The following is a 14,855-nucleotide window of genomic DNA, read 5'->3' as shown; positions in this document are numbered from 1 at the left end:
TAGTCAACACCATTTATATGAGTTACCTATAGTGGTGCGAGACAGCAAAGGTAATAAGATGGGAGATGGGTGAAATGGGGAGTTACTGCTCCTCAGTTCAGAATCTGTTTTGGAAGATGAAAAAGTTCTAGAGAAAGATACTGGTGATGACTGCACAATGGTGTGAATGTCCTTGTGGCCACTGAACTGCTGAAACAGGGCAATACACAAGTACTAGAACCCCTATCTGGGATGTGCAAGGCCCTGAATATGATCCTGATGCATCACACAGCCCAACCTGTTTCCCATCAGCACTGCTCAACCTGAGTAGCAAGCTGTCAGGCCCTCACTGCCATGCAAACCATAGGAATAATTCCCCAACAGCAGCGCCTATGGGAGAGGGTCTAGAAAAAAAGGAAGGAAGAAGGAAGAACAGAGGGAGGGAAGGAGGGAGGCAGAGAAGGAGGGAGGGAGGGAGGGAGGGAGGGAGGGAGGGAGGGAAGAAAAGAGGGAAGAAAGAAGGGAGGGGGGAGGGAGAGAGGTCATAATGCTGATACCAGGAGTTAATTTCACTCTGAAGACTCCTGGTTCATGTTTCAATTATCAAATTCAAATACAAAATCAGCAAGTACTAAGAGACAGGCAACTCATTTGCCTCTGTGCAGAGAGTTCTGATGGATGATGACAGGTGAGCTCTCACCTTGAAGTTAATGCCAGTTATAAAGCTCAGGGCTACACACAGGCTGGTTGTACTGTACCCGCATCTCTGGGGCCATGAGCACCTTGTTTAGAGGAGTTCTCTGTCCATCAATCTCTCACCTGTGACTGTCAAGCTATCTGGTGCTTATTAAGGTATTTATCCACTGTTGTTTTCTTCTGCTACTGGTAAAACTATTTTTTATCTCTGTTCTGCTTAAAGTATAGCTTTGACCTGTTATATAAAAATAGAGCTAATTGTGAGAAAAGGTGAAATCATGAAATTTGCGTATAAGTGGATAGACATGGAGAGCATCATGCTAAGTGAAATGAGTCAGAAAGAGAGGGACAGACATAGAATGAGTGCACTCATTTGTGGAATATAAAGTAACCTAATTTGAGACTAACACCTAAGGACAGTAGAGATAAGGTGCCAGGAGGATCACTACACAGTTTGGAGGCTGGCCTCACGTGCTGGGGAAAAAGGCAGTTGGGATGAGGAAGGGACCACTAAGTAAATGATGGTTGGAGGGAATGCTTGGGATGGGAGATGCGTGCTGAAAGTAGATTAAGGACCAAACATGATGGCCTCTTGGTATCTGTATTGACCAAAAGTAAAGAGAAAGAAGGAATGTACTTGCAACAGGAAGGGGGTGGGATGGGGTGGGGGACGCGGGAGAGATACTGGGGACATTGGTGGTGGAAATGTGCACTGGTAGATGGATAGGTGCCTGATCATTGTATGACTGAAATGTAATCAAGAAAGTCTGTAACTGTATCTCATGATGATTCAATAAAAAAAAAATAAATAGAGCTAATAAATACTGTTTACTCCCTGATAAGGGAAACCCTCAGTCAGATAACATAGAAAGTCTCGTGCTTTTTTATAATAGGTATCAACTGACTTTATTATTTAAGGAGGTCTCTTGAAAAAGTCAACTATTTAACTTTCCTCTAGTCTTTATACATAAAACAAATTGCATTCTTTTAATTTCACACATTTATAAACCATCTATGACTCGGCTCAGACAGCTTTATGGACAACTCTTTACAACCTTCAAACAAGAGAAACAAGTTAAGCTATGTAAACTCTTCTGCTGCACAGAAATAATGCAAGCAATCCTAATTAATTTAAGAAAATAACCCTAAAGTTAAAGTGACCAAATTAGTTTATAGTAGAAATAATTAGACCTACCTCAATTATACTGATCCAAAATTTTTAAATAAATTTATAACAAAAGTCTAAGGTGTTAAAAATGATCTCTAAAAATATATTTGATTGTCACTTCAAAAAATATAAAAGAATCAAACCATCATCTCAATAGATTTGTTAAAATTTGGTGCATGTTCTTTTTTATTTTTAAGAGATTCCTTTTGGAGCAAGAGAAATAGCTCAACCAACTGGAGGGCATTTACAAGAAGACCCGGGTTCAATGCTTTAGCATTTCCTGATCCCCCCCAAACACCGCCAGGAGCAATCCCAGAGCACTGACACAGGAGTATCCTCTGGGTACTGCCAGGTGTGACTCCCAAATATTTTTTAACTGGATATTTTTAAAGATAACTTTCTCAAATAAGATTCTGAAAGTGTTTTCCCACATGAATTATGATTAAAGAATTATATCAGAAAAAATACTTCTTTGATATTGAGAATCAACCTATGTAATTCTTCACATTAAAATGTTTTTAAAGAAACCATATGACCATCTCAAAGAAAGAAAATTTTGCAAAATCCAAAATATATTCCTGATTACTTATTGTTTTGTTTTGCTTTCAGGTGGGTTCACACCAGTGATGCTCTGGGCTTACTCCTGTCTCTGCATCTCAAAGAAAGAAAATTTTGCAAAACCCAAAATATATTCTTGATTACTTATTGTTTGTTTTGCTTTCAGGGGAGTTCACACCAGTGATGCTCTGCGCTTACTCCTGTCTCTGCCCTCAGGAATCACCCCTACCCAGGTTCAGACGACCATTTGGGGTGTCAGGAATCTAACCCAGATCAGTCTCAGGTAAGGCAAGTACCCACTCGGCTCTTTGATTTTTGTTTTGTTGGTTGGTTTTGTTGGTTTGGAGCCCCACCCAGTGGTGCTCAGGGCTTACTTCTGGTTCTGCACTCAGGGATTGCTCCTGGCAATGCTGGAGGACCATGTGGGGTACCAGAGATTAAACCCAGGTCAACCCAGGTACAAGGAAGGGCCCTACCCACTATAGCACTGTAGCACTGTCCTCCCATTGTTCAGCGATTTGCTCTACAGGCACCGATAACATCTCCATGTTGTTACTGTGTTTGGCATATCGAATATGTCAAGGGTAGCTTGCCAGGTTCAGCCGTGCGGGCAAGATACTCTCGGTAGCTTGCCAGCCTCTCCGAGAGGGGCAGAGGAATCAAACTCGGGTCGGCCACGTGCAAGGCAAACACCTTACCGCTGTGCTATTGCTCCAGCCCACTGTACTATCTGAGTTTTGTTAGTTTGTTCTGGGGTCATTCCCAATGGTACTTCGGACTCTGCACTCAGGATTTCTCCTTGGGGTGGGGGGTGGAGGGGGGGGCATATGTTAGTGAGCCATATGGAGTGCCAGGATCAAACCTAACTCAGCTCATGAAAGACAAGCACCCTATCTGCTACACTATCTGTCCAGCCCTATTATCTGATTTTTTAAAAGAACAAAAAATATCTCTCAGCAAACAAGCAACTTCCTCAACCTTATGCAGAGTGGCTATAGAACTACTAACATTATACTGACAGATGAAAAACTGCATCTTTCCCTGACAAGATCAAGAACTTGGTTAGGATGCTTCTCTCTGCTTTCACTCCACATTGTACCAATGACTTGAGTCTAGGTGACAGGAAAAGAAATAAAGGTGTGCAGACTGGAAGAAAGCGCTAACTTGTTTTTATTTAGAGATGGTCTGATTAGCTAAATAAAAATACAATGCTTGGGCGGGGCCGAGGAAATGACTCCAGGCCAGATGCCAGTCTGGCTGCTGCTAGATCTCTGCTGCTTCAAGACCCCCTTAAGCATCTCTGATCTTGGCCCTGGTGGCCCCCACCCAGCAGCTGAGGCTGAGAAGTGCTGAATCTCCCTACCAGTGAGACTGAGTAGTGGTTCCTTCCAAAAAGAACAGGCAAAAGTGGGAGGGATTTCAAAGAGAATCCTGCTCAGGACCTCAGCCCAGTAATGTCTAAGGAGACCTAAATGACTAAACTAACATAAATATCCTGAATTGAATCCTAGGTCAGAAAGAGGGTACTGGGGAAAAAAACAAGATTGAGGACGTAGGAGAAGTATATGGGATTTTAGTTGCCAGTCTCTCTTGGCTCATTTAATGAGTCAATATGACAAAACACTTAAATTTTGTATTGCAAAACATTGCAAATATTTTCTAAATTATTATGTGGATACTGCTAAATATTTGCATACATAAGGTGTTGGTGTTAAGAGAGACTGGGTGTGAGATACGTGGCAAACCTATCACATACCTAGTTTCACAACTTTTCTATACCTCTAAAAAAGTTTATATTATAAAGTGATAAATACATATATATATTTATATAGGAGCAAGGATGTAGCTCTATCAAAAAGTTCATGCTTTTTATGCAAGAGGAGTGGGCATGAATTCCAGCACCACAAAAAAGTAATAAAACGCCTGGGCTGAAGAGATAGTGCCGAGACTGAGATATTTTCACTGCATGTGATCAACCCAGGTTTCATCGCTAGCACCTAATAAGGTCCCCAGATCCCCACCGAAGTGATCCCTGAGCACAGAGCCAGGAGTAAAGTGATCCCCGAGCACTGCCAGGTGTGGCACAAAATACAAAAATAAAACATAAAGCTACTTTCTTGGAAAAATTTTATAAAGACAAGAAAATACCACGTTTACGGAACAGAAAATGTGGGTGGTCTCTTTGTTCATCCAAAGTTCCCAGGTAGGTTCATTTTTTTTTCCTCCTGCAATATTTTTGTGGGTTGTTTTATTTTTTTTTAATTTTTATTAGTAATCACCATGAGATACAGTTGTAGACTTACAACTTTTTGTGCTTGGGTTTCAATTATACAATGATCAAATACCCATCCCTCCACCAGTGCCCATTTTCCACCACCACGGGTCCCAGTATCCCTCCCACCCCCCATCCCCCCACCCCCCCTGCCCAGGTAGGTTCTTAAATAAAGATGAATAATAAAGGTGCTCAGATTCAGGGTTAGAAATGAGGGAATGGGGTGTGGGGGGAAGGAAAACAGAAGAGAGACTCCTCAGGCAAGAAGAAATGTAGTACAGGACTTTCAAGTGTGGCTCAGTTTGTGGTGTTTTCATAGGAAAACTGGATTTTTGCATTTCTTTTTTGTTTTCCTTTCTTTATTGTTTTGTTGTTGTTGAATCACCCTGAGATACACAGTTGCAAACGCTGATCAGGCTTCATTCAGACAATGTTCCATCACCCATCCCTCCACCAGTGTACATTTCCCAAGTTTTCCTGTTTCTTATCAAACAAAATCCCAGCAGTTTCCTGTTTCACACAGAGGTCTTGCTAATTTAGGGCTCATTTGTGGTGTTAAGATAAATTAACATCTTTTATTCAGACTTAGGCTGGTGGGGACTGTCTCTTTAGTTCAGACATTTTAGTTTATATATTTCACCATATGCCCAGGTATTGTTTCTTTTCTTGTCTTTCCAAGGTCTGGGTCAGAATTTATGGTCTTGGAAAATTATAAACTTCTCACTCTCAAAAGGAGTCCAGGAATTTGTGGGGATATTTAAAATGTAGAGTGAGGACAGCTAAAATGAAGACCTGGCAAGGGGAATCTGAGGTTTCCTCTTTCATTATTAAGATGTTGTTATTAAGACATCATTAAAATGACTATCAAAAGCTATCTCAATTCTAATAAGATTTGATCTACAAAAATTGTGAGACTGATTCTAAAATTCACTCTAACAGTCAGGGGACCTAGGGTAATCAAAACAACTTTGAAAAATAAGTGCAGAGATTGAGGAATCACCCTAAGTGATTTCAAAAGTTATTATCAAGACAATAGAATACTGTGTATTACTATACAAACATTTGGCTACGTCTTATAACCAAATAAGTTACAAGAGACTATGAAGTGCACAAATCCTATCGTCCTGTTATATCTGGTTGTAGCAGACCACTGATGCTGTAACTTTTATAGGACAATAAGCTCCATTGTCAGGAAGATTGTCTTACTTAATGGAATGGAGGAATCTGAGACGGAGTCATCAACACTTTTATTGGCTCTAGTTAAATCTACAATACCCAGTTTGCATTCATACTAATCCTCATAACCAGTCTTTCATTGGTCTCCTTACAGAAAGAAATGTGCTAACACCCCTATACTGCTTTCTGGGTGCCGTTGAATGAATGGGGTGTTCACTGACTAGGATTCTGTGTTCTCTTTTGATACTCCTTTTGAACGGTTAGGAACTTGCATTTACAGCCCATACACTACTGCCATCTAGTGGGAACACTATGCAAGTAGCCAGAGCTCTGTTCTCATAGGCTTCATTCCAAATCCCTCCACAAACAGTTGGTCCACAACATAAATCAGATCTGGTAAGTATTGTAAACCATGGTGCCCACAATAATTTTTTTTAATCAGGTTTGACATGTGGGAGGGAAAGGGCCTGTGGAGAGAAGGCAGAGTATATATTAATGTGGAATCAAGAACTTAGATGCAATCAGGAAAAGAGCAACTCTTTAAAATAAGAAGAGTTCTGAGGAAGGGGGAACAAAGAGAGTTTGGGGAGTTTGGAGATGAGGAACTGTAAATAGAGGAGAGCAAGAGTAATAATTACAAAGCTGTCATTCTTCGTGAAAAAGACGGCATTCGAAAGTGGGCCTATTTCAGTTTCACAAATAAATCACAGAGAGATGACAAAACCTTAATGACTTTAAAGTGAGATACAACACTCCTCACTAACATTCTCCTAAGGAAACATTGTTTGATCATTCTCTTAGCAAATCATTGGTAGAAAGAAATATCAAATGAATGATTGAGGGCCTGCTATAGGGGCAGGCTTAAGGGATGGTTGGAAAGATTGGAGACAATGGTGGAGGGAAGATGTAATGGTTGTGGGTTGGTGTTGGAATATTGAATGCCTCTGCCAGACCATCATGAACAAATCCGTAAACCACAGCAAAAAGGTAAAATGAATTAATTAAATGGCAAAAATATTATTTTTAATTAAGAAAAAAAGAAATAAGAAGACCTTCTTGGACAATGACCAGAAGGGACAGAGGAACAGGAAGTTGCTCTAAGACAGTTAAATAAAAGTTCATGGCTAGAGTGATAGTACCACGGACAAGGCATTTGCCTTTCACCAGGCTGACCTGGGTTTGATCCTGGGCATCCCATATGGTCCCCATGACCTCCAGGAGTAATCCCTGAGAGTAAAGCCGGGACTAAACCCTATGCACGGCCAACAAAACAAAACCTAAAATTAGAAGATCACCTGAGGATTATTCATAAGCAATACAAAATAAATTATTTAGTCCTGGTTTGGGGACAGGGTTTGGGGGTCTGTGTGGAAACTCAAAATATGGTGGTGGTGGGATTGGTGTTGGAATATTACATGTAACAATTTATTGTGAACAACTTTACAAAAGTAAAATTAAATTTAAAAAATAAATACATAAAATAAAAGTATTGTTAAGAAAAAAAACCCAGCTCCCGGAAGGGAACAGCGCAGAGTCTCCTGCCCCTACCCCTGGCTGTCCTCGCTGGGGCCCCTTGGAGGGGTGCGGGTTGAGTGTCCCTTCCCTTCCCTCCACAGCAGAGCCTGGCAAAGTCCCCGTGGCGTTCCTGATATGCCAAATACCAGTAACAATGATGGGTCTCATTCTCCTAACCCTGAAAGAGCCTTGAATATGGCACTTTCTGAAATCTCAGGGCTAGGACGAAGGAGACGTTACTGGTGCCTGCTCGAGGCAATCGACGAACAACAGGATGATGGTGATCGTGAAGAAAAAAGAAAGTTCAGCTGAGTACCCTCAGAAACAAACTGGGGGACCTGAGATAAAAATTCAAAGTGCCTATGGTTCATTTTTGGTTTTATTTTCAATTTTCAAAGATCACTAGTAAGGAATCCTTTCCTAAATTAACTTAGGATCAGTCCCTTTCTAATCCTAAAAAAAGTTGGATAATTTAAAAGCTAACTTTTCAATTGCCTACATCTTCCAGGTTGTTTATAGTTCAATCACAAAACTAATCACATTCCTTTGCCTTTAATTCTGTTTGGACATTCCCTCCAATTCCTCGAGTTTTGTGGGGGTGTTTTGTTGTTGGTAGTGATGGTGGTGTTTTGTTGAGGGGGCTACATCTGGCATTGCTCAGATTTTGCTCCTGACTCTGCACCCAGGGGTCAGTGGCGTTCCCCCCCAGATCCTCTGGGTGCAAGGCAAAATCTCTCGCTCCAGCCCAGTCCTGCAAGTTTTATAGAGATTATGCTCTCCACAAATTTAAGGCAGAAGGTGATTTGTGGAGATGTGGGCACAATATATGCCACTTCCCTTTGGAACAAGCAATACCTGGGAACATAACCAAGAGCCGTGGGGTGCAGCTGGAATTCAGAGTCTGAAGTGGCTGACTCAAGTGCTTAAGAATCTTTACCTTTTGGGGATACTGGGAACATTAGTGGTGGAGGATGGGCACAGGTGGAAGGATGGGTACTCGATCATTGTATGACTGAAACGTAAGCACAAAGTTTGTAAATCTGTAACTGCATCTCATGGTGATTCATTAAAAAATTTAAATAAGAAAAAAAAAGAAGAATCTTCACCTTTTGGGCCGGAGTGAAACCGGGAGGGCGTTTACCTTGCACGTGGCCTTTACCTTGCACGCAGCCAACCCAGGTTGGATTTCCGGCATCCCATATAGTCCCCCGAGCACTGCCAGGAGTGATTCCTAAGTGCAGAGCCAGGAGTAACCTCCTGAGCATCACCACGTATGACCCCCCAAAAATCTTTACCTTTTGTTTTTTGGCTTGGGAACCACACCCAGTAGTGCTCAAGGCTTACTCCTGGCTCTATTCTGAGATCACTCTTGGTGGTGCTCAGGTGACCACATGGGGTCTAAGCCACATTGGCTGTGTGCAAGGCAAGCACCCTACTTGCTGTACTTTCGCTCCAGCCCCTATCATTTTTCTGAAGACAAAAGTGGTAAGATGAGCCTCTGCTGAAGAGACACTTGGGTCACATAAATAACCTTATAATTAATCTAATAATCTAACCAATAGCATTTTCCCATCTCTCTTCTACTAACATGTCGGTTTTCCTTTGGGGAGTTAGGTCCTCAATTGACGTGGCTAAATAAATGCTCTGTGTAAACCAAACTACCTCAGTGTTTTCATGGGCACACAGGAAAACTGTCCTGTCCAAGACACTCGCATGAGGTGGGTCATGAGAAATGTTCTGGCCAATGAAACGCAAGCAGAAATGCTGCAAATGACCTGAAAACCATCTCTCCCGCCCTCCAGTCTTCTATCAGTGCTGACATAAGAGAGGTGACTTATCATGATCTCAGACAAGGAAGCAAAACAGGGTCATGGAGTTACCACTTAGAAAAAAAAAACGCATTACAGAGACTCCTCACTGTGAGCAGCCCGGATCTGAGCAAATTCCATGCTGGAATTTGCATGAATGGAAAGTGAAGTGTTGCTGTATTAGCCAAGTCCCTGGTTCCCAAAAGTTTACGGCCTACTCTGGGAGATAAGATATAAACCGTTAAAGGAAAAACAACATTAAAATAACTACTTCTGTAGTATTCTGAGCATCTGTCATGTAATAATTTATAGAATCCTGAGTATAAACAAGCCAGGTAGGAAATATTTATTATCCCCAGTGTGGGAAAAAGAAACTGCGGCACTGCTTGCTTTAGTCACTTGCTCAAGAGCACATAGCTAGAGATCGGCAGATCTGGGAATTGAGCCCAGATTAGTCGACGCCAGAGTCTACATTCTTAAATATTCTCTGCTGTATAATACTAGGCAGTTGATATTTTTTCAATGCCTATTTGTTCAATAAAAGCAATAGCAACAACAACAAAAAAAAAACTGACAAACACTAGCAGGGTGTATGAAAACGTGTCTATTTTTCTTTCTTTTTGGGTCATACCCAGAGATGCACAGGGCTTACTCCTGGCTCTGCACTCAGGAATTACTCCTGGCGATGCTTGGGGGACCACATGGGATAGTGGGAATCAAACTAGGGTCAGCCGCACGCAAGGCAAACGCCCAACCCGCTGTGTTATCACTCCAGCCCCAACTTGCTGTGTTATCACTCCAGCCCCAACAAGTCTATTCTTAAAACTAATCACACATGATGTAAAGTTGAGACACATCTGCAGAGAAATCGTGTGCACTGCACTATGTTATTCAACCTGAGAAGCCAAGGAAGAGAAAGCAAACTGGACAGTGAATGTCACCCATACTAGCCTGAGAACTTGGGCCACTTTCATTCTTAACCAGTTTAAGTTTCCTAACAATCACAGGAAGTATATTCTCTAATCGTCTCTCCATCACAGAGGAGAGGGTAGCACAGCGTGGCAAAGACTTGCTTCTGCAGCCAGTAAGAAGCTAGACCAAGATCAATATCCACACTGCCTGGTTTCCAAGCCCATACTCTCCCTGCTAATCTGTCACGCCTTGTGACTCAGCATAAAGAGCCCAGCATCTGTCACAGGGATTTCAAATGCTGCCATTTCTGGCCATACGATTCCTGCCTTATTTCTCTTAGCCTTAATTTCCTTATCCCCAAAGTGGTGCTTGTTATTGATATTATCATTTTAATTATCACTAGAGAATGAGACAAACAAAAAAAGTGAAGAAAGACATGATCCATGCAAGCACACAGAGACAGAAAATCCAAAGATGTAGGTCAGCCACAAGAAATGACTCAATTCATCTGGTCAGCTAATTGTAGTCATGGCTGGACAAAAAAAAAAGAGTTTGTTCATTATTGTTTCAGGAATCTTTCCATTGGTGAGCATTTTCCTGGCCTATTTAGGTAATCCTTGCCCATGATAACTCTAGGATCCTTCTTTTCCAACTTCAGTTTGCTAGCTTCATTCTCTTTCGTTCCTATATTTCATCTAGAAAATCCCATTGGATAATGCTTTTTATATTTTTGGCAAAGGACCTTTATATTCTTCAAAGAGGAGCTCCTAAAAGGCAGCTCATATAGAGAAGGGACCACCAAGAAAAGGATGCTTGAAGGACCCGCTCGGGATGGGAAATGTGTGCTGAAAGTAGACTATAGACCGAACATGATGACCACTTAATACCTGCATTGCAAACTACAACGCCCGAAAGGGTGGGGGGAGAGAGAGAGAGAGAGAGAGAGAGAGAGAGAGAGAGAGAGAGAGAGAGAGAGAGAGAGAGAAAGGGGATCCACCTGCCACAGAGGCCATGGCAGCGGAAAGGGTGGGAGGGGGATTGGGGGTTGGGGGGGAGACCAGGGGGGTTGGTGGGAAGGATACTGGGAACATTGGTTGTGGAGAATGGGCACTTGGTGGAGGGATGAGTACTCGATCTTTGTATGACTGAAACATAAGCACAAAAGTTTGTAAGTCTAACTGTATCTCATGGTGACTCAATAAAAAATAAAACTTAATCAATTAATTAATTAATTTTTTTAAAAAAGGGAGCTCCTATATAAAATGGATGGTGAGGGGGGCTGGGAGGGGCCCGGGGGGGGGGCAAACTCAACCTTTCTTGCTGACTAGGATCACTCCATAGCATAATTCCAAGTTACCAAAAGATCCTCTTCATACTGAGGATGAAAATGGTATGAAATGAAGAAAGTGAAGGAGACAGCATGTTTGGAAAACAATAGACACCATTCTCAGCTGGGATGTCATAAAGAATTTCATGGAGCACTCATGAAATTCTTTCACTTGGTCACTTGACATCCCGCTATTCAAACTTTAAGACCTGAAAAATATACTGTTCTTGAAATGAGCACAGGAGACCCAGGAACAAGAAGCCATTCATTATTATTATTATTATTATTATTAGTGAATCACCATGAGATACTGTTACATACTTATAAACGTTCATTTTTGCATTTCAGTCATACAATGATCGGTTAACCATCCCTCCACCAGTGCCCATTCTCCACCACCAATGATCCCAGTACCCCTCCCACCTTCCCACCTCCTCCCCCTCTCCACCCTGCCTCTGTGACAGGGCTTTCCCTTTTGTTCTCTCTCTCCTTTTGGGTATTGTGATTTGCAACCGAGGTATTGAGTGGCCATCATTTCTGTTTAGTGTGCTCATATGCTAGCTTACCTCAGCATTGGATCATACCTGACAGAAGTGCTGGATTTGTTGTCATTACTAATTGCATGATGGAACTGAAATGTTTTCCCACATATTCTGCTTTCTAAAGTAAGCAGCTGCTTTGGGTTGATTGAAGAAAATCAGTCCAAACAGTAAAGTAAATCAGGGTAAATGGCTATAAAAAAATGACAGAAAGGAAACTTAAGAAGTCACTCTCATCTCTTTTCTCTACGGCATCAAAGTCAATTTCTTTCTTATCAATCTCTTCCAAATGCAGTCAGCAAAACATATAGTTCTAATTCTTTTTTTGGGGGGGTATTTTTAACTCCTCAGTGAATGTTTTTCTTTTCTAAATTCTAAGCCTAGTTCTTGCCAATTGCTTTCCTTTTCAATTTTTTTTAATTGAGGTGGGATGCCACACCCATCTCTGTTCAGGGGTTACTCCTAGCTCTGGGCTCAGGGATCACTCCTAACAGGGCTCAGGGAACTATATAGGGTGCTAGAGATTGAACTTGAGTTGACCGTGTGCAAGTAGGGTGCCTTACCTGCTGTCTATCTCTCTGGTCCCACCAATTCCTTTCTAATGTATTCAAAAGCACATAGATGTCTAGTCCCACAACAAGATGACATTTCAATTAAATCCAATTTAAAAATAATGAAAAATAGAAGACATCGGTGAACCCAAAGAGCTCGATTTAAGAATGTGTAAAATACTTGAATAGGCACGTCACGAAGAATATAGAAATACATGAATAATAAATACATCAAAGTGTTCAAGGTTAGTGCGAGCCGAGAGCGAGCGGTCGTGGGCGCTGTCGGTGCGCGCGCCGCCTCCTGGGTTCTGAGCGACCTAGCAGACGCCGAGCGGGCGAAGATGTCCGAGTACATCCGGGTCACGGAGGAGGACGAGAACGACAAGCCCGTCGAGATCCTGTCCGAGGATGATGGCACCGTGCTGCTGTCCACGGTCACGGCGCAGTTCCCGGGCGCCTGCAGCCTGCGCTACCAGAACCCCGTGTCGCAGTGCATGTGCGGCGTGCGCGCCTGGTGGAGGGCATCCTACACGCGCCCGACGCGGGCTGGGGCAACTGGGTCTACGTGGTCAACTACCCCAAAGATGACAAAAGGAACATGGAGGAGGCTGATGCTTCGTCGGCGGTGAAGGTGAAAAGGGCCGTGCAGAAGACGTCTGACCCCATCGTGCTCGGCCTGCCCTGGAAGACCACCGAGCAGGACCTCAAGGAGTATTTCAGCACCTTCGGGGAGGTCCTCATGGTCCAGGTAAAAAAAAAGATATCAAGACTGATCACCAAAAGAGGGTTTGGCTTTGTGCGGTTCACGGAGTATGAGATCCAAGTGAAGGTGATGTCCCAGCGACACATGGTTGATGGACGGTGGTGTGACTGCAAACTTCCAAATTCTAAGCAAAGCCCGGATGAGCCTCTGAGGAGCAGGAAGGTGTCTGTGGGCCGCTGCACCCAGGACCTCACTGCCGACGAGCTGCGGCAGTTCTTCTGCCAGTACGGGGAGGTGGTCGATGTGTTCATCCCCAAGCCCTTGGGGGGTGGGGGGGGGGCGTTTGCTGTCGTCACGTTTGCAGATTATCAGGTGGCCCAGTCCCTGTGTGGCGAGGACCTGATCATCAAAGGCATCATCAGCGTGCATATCTGCAACGCGGAGCCCAAGCACAATAGCAATAGGCAGTTAGAGAGAAGTGGAAGATTTGGTGGTAATCCGGGTGGCTTTGGGAACCAGGGCGGGTTCGGGAACAGCCGGGGAGGCGGGGCGGGGCTGGGCCTCAACCAAAGCAGCAACATGGGGGGCGGGATGAACTTCGGCGCCTTCAGCATCCACCCGACCATGAGGGCCACGGCCCAGGCCACCCTGCAGAGCAGCTGGGGCATGATGGGGATGCTGGCCAGTCAGCAGAACCAGTCGGGCGCGTCAGGGAACAACCAGAGCCAGGGCAACATGCAGAGGGAGCCCAACCAGGCCTTCGGCTCCGGGAACAACCCATACAGCGGCTCCAACTCGGGCGCCGCCATCGGGTGGGGGTCGGCCTCCAATGCGGGCTCCGGTAGCGGCTTCAATGCATGGACTTCAGCTCCAGCATGGACTAGAAGTCGTCGGGCTGGGGCATGTAGGCTGGGCTGGTCAGTTAGACGCTAGAGACTGGTGGGAATTCAAATTTTTCTAAACTCATCGTAAATATATTGTAAGATACATACGCACTAAGAATTTTCAAAATTGTTTTTTTTTTTCGGTGTGGAGTATATTCAGGAGTATTTTTGACATCTTTCATTTAGAAAAAGAAGAAAACCTAAGGAATTTTCTAAGTTTTGTTACATAACGGGTTGAACTCTTGAGTGTTTGAAAGTGAACTGCTGTTAGCCTGACAGGTAAACCAACACCACAATTGCTATCAAGAGGCTTCTCCTGTAATTATTTTATCCCTGGACTTGTCACCTGAATTATTTGCATGTTCAAAGTGGAACCTATTGGTTAGAGCTGCAGTCTTTCCTCCTCATTTTAATTTGAACCCCACCATACAGATTTTCTCTGTAGGAAGGTCCCTGGAGATCGTGGTGTTGTAATGTTTGGTTCTTTTCTTTCTGTTCATTTTCTTAACGCTTGTCTCCCCTCATATGCGAGAGTACGATATGAAGCCTTCATTTAATCTCTGCAGTTCATCTCATTTCAAATGTCTGTGGAAGAAGCACTCACTGACAGGAGTGCTATACTCACTGCGCCGTGGGGCTCCGTCCGCTGCTTTGCCCACGCACACAAGAGCTCGTCCCCACGCCGACGGGCTGCGTCTCTGACAGTGGGTGTCCCATTTTTATCCGCTACTCTTTCTTTCCTGGAGTCGGATCAACGCTGTGACGGC

The 14,855-nt window shown here is 43.5% G+C and overlaps 1 pseudogene; it reads left to right on the top strand.

Annotated features, from left to right (window-relative positions):
• The first annotated feature begins 12,842 nt into the window (after window positions 1–12,842).
• Window positions 12,843–14,112, top strand: LOC130020515 (TAR DNA-binding protein 43-like; annotated as a pseudogene).
• The last annotated feature ends 743 nt before the right edge of the window (window positions 14,113–14,855 follow it).

The sequence above is a fragment of the Sorex fumeus genome, unplaced genomic scaffold (genome assembly GCF_029834395.1).
Source record: "Sorex fumeus unplaced genomic scaffold, SorFum_2.1 ptg000012l, whole genome shotgun sequence".
Taxonomy (NCBI): Eukaryota; Metazoa; Chordata; class Mammalia; order Eulipotyphla; family Soricidae; genus Sorex; species Sorex fumeus.
The sequence above is the reverse complement of the archived record's forward strand: the minus strand, read 5'-3'. Positions and strand labels throughout refer to the sequence as shown.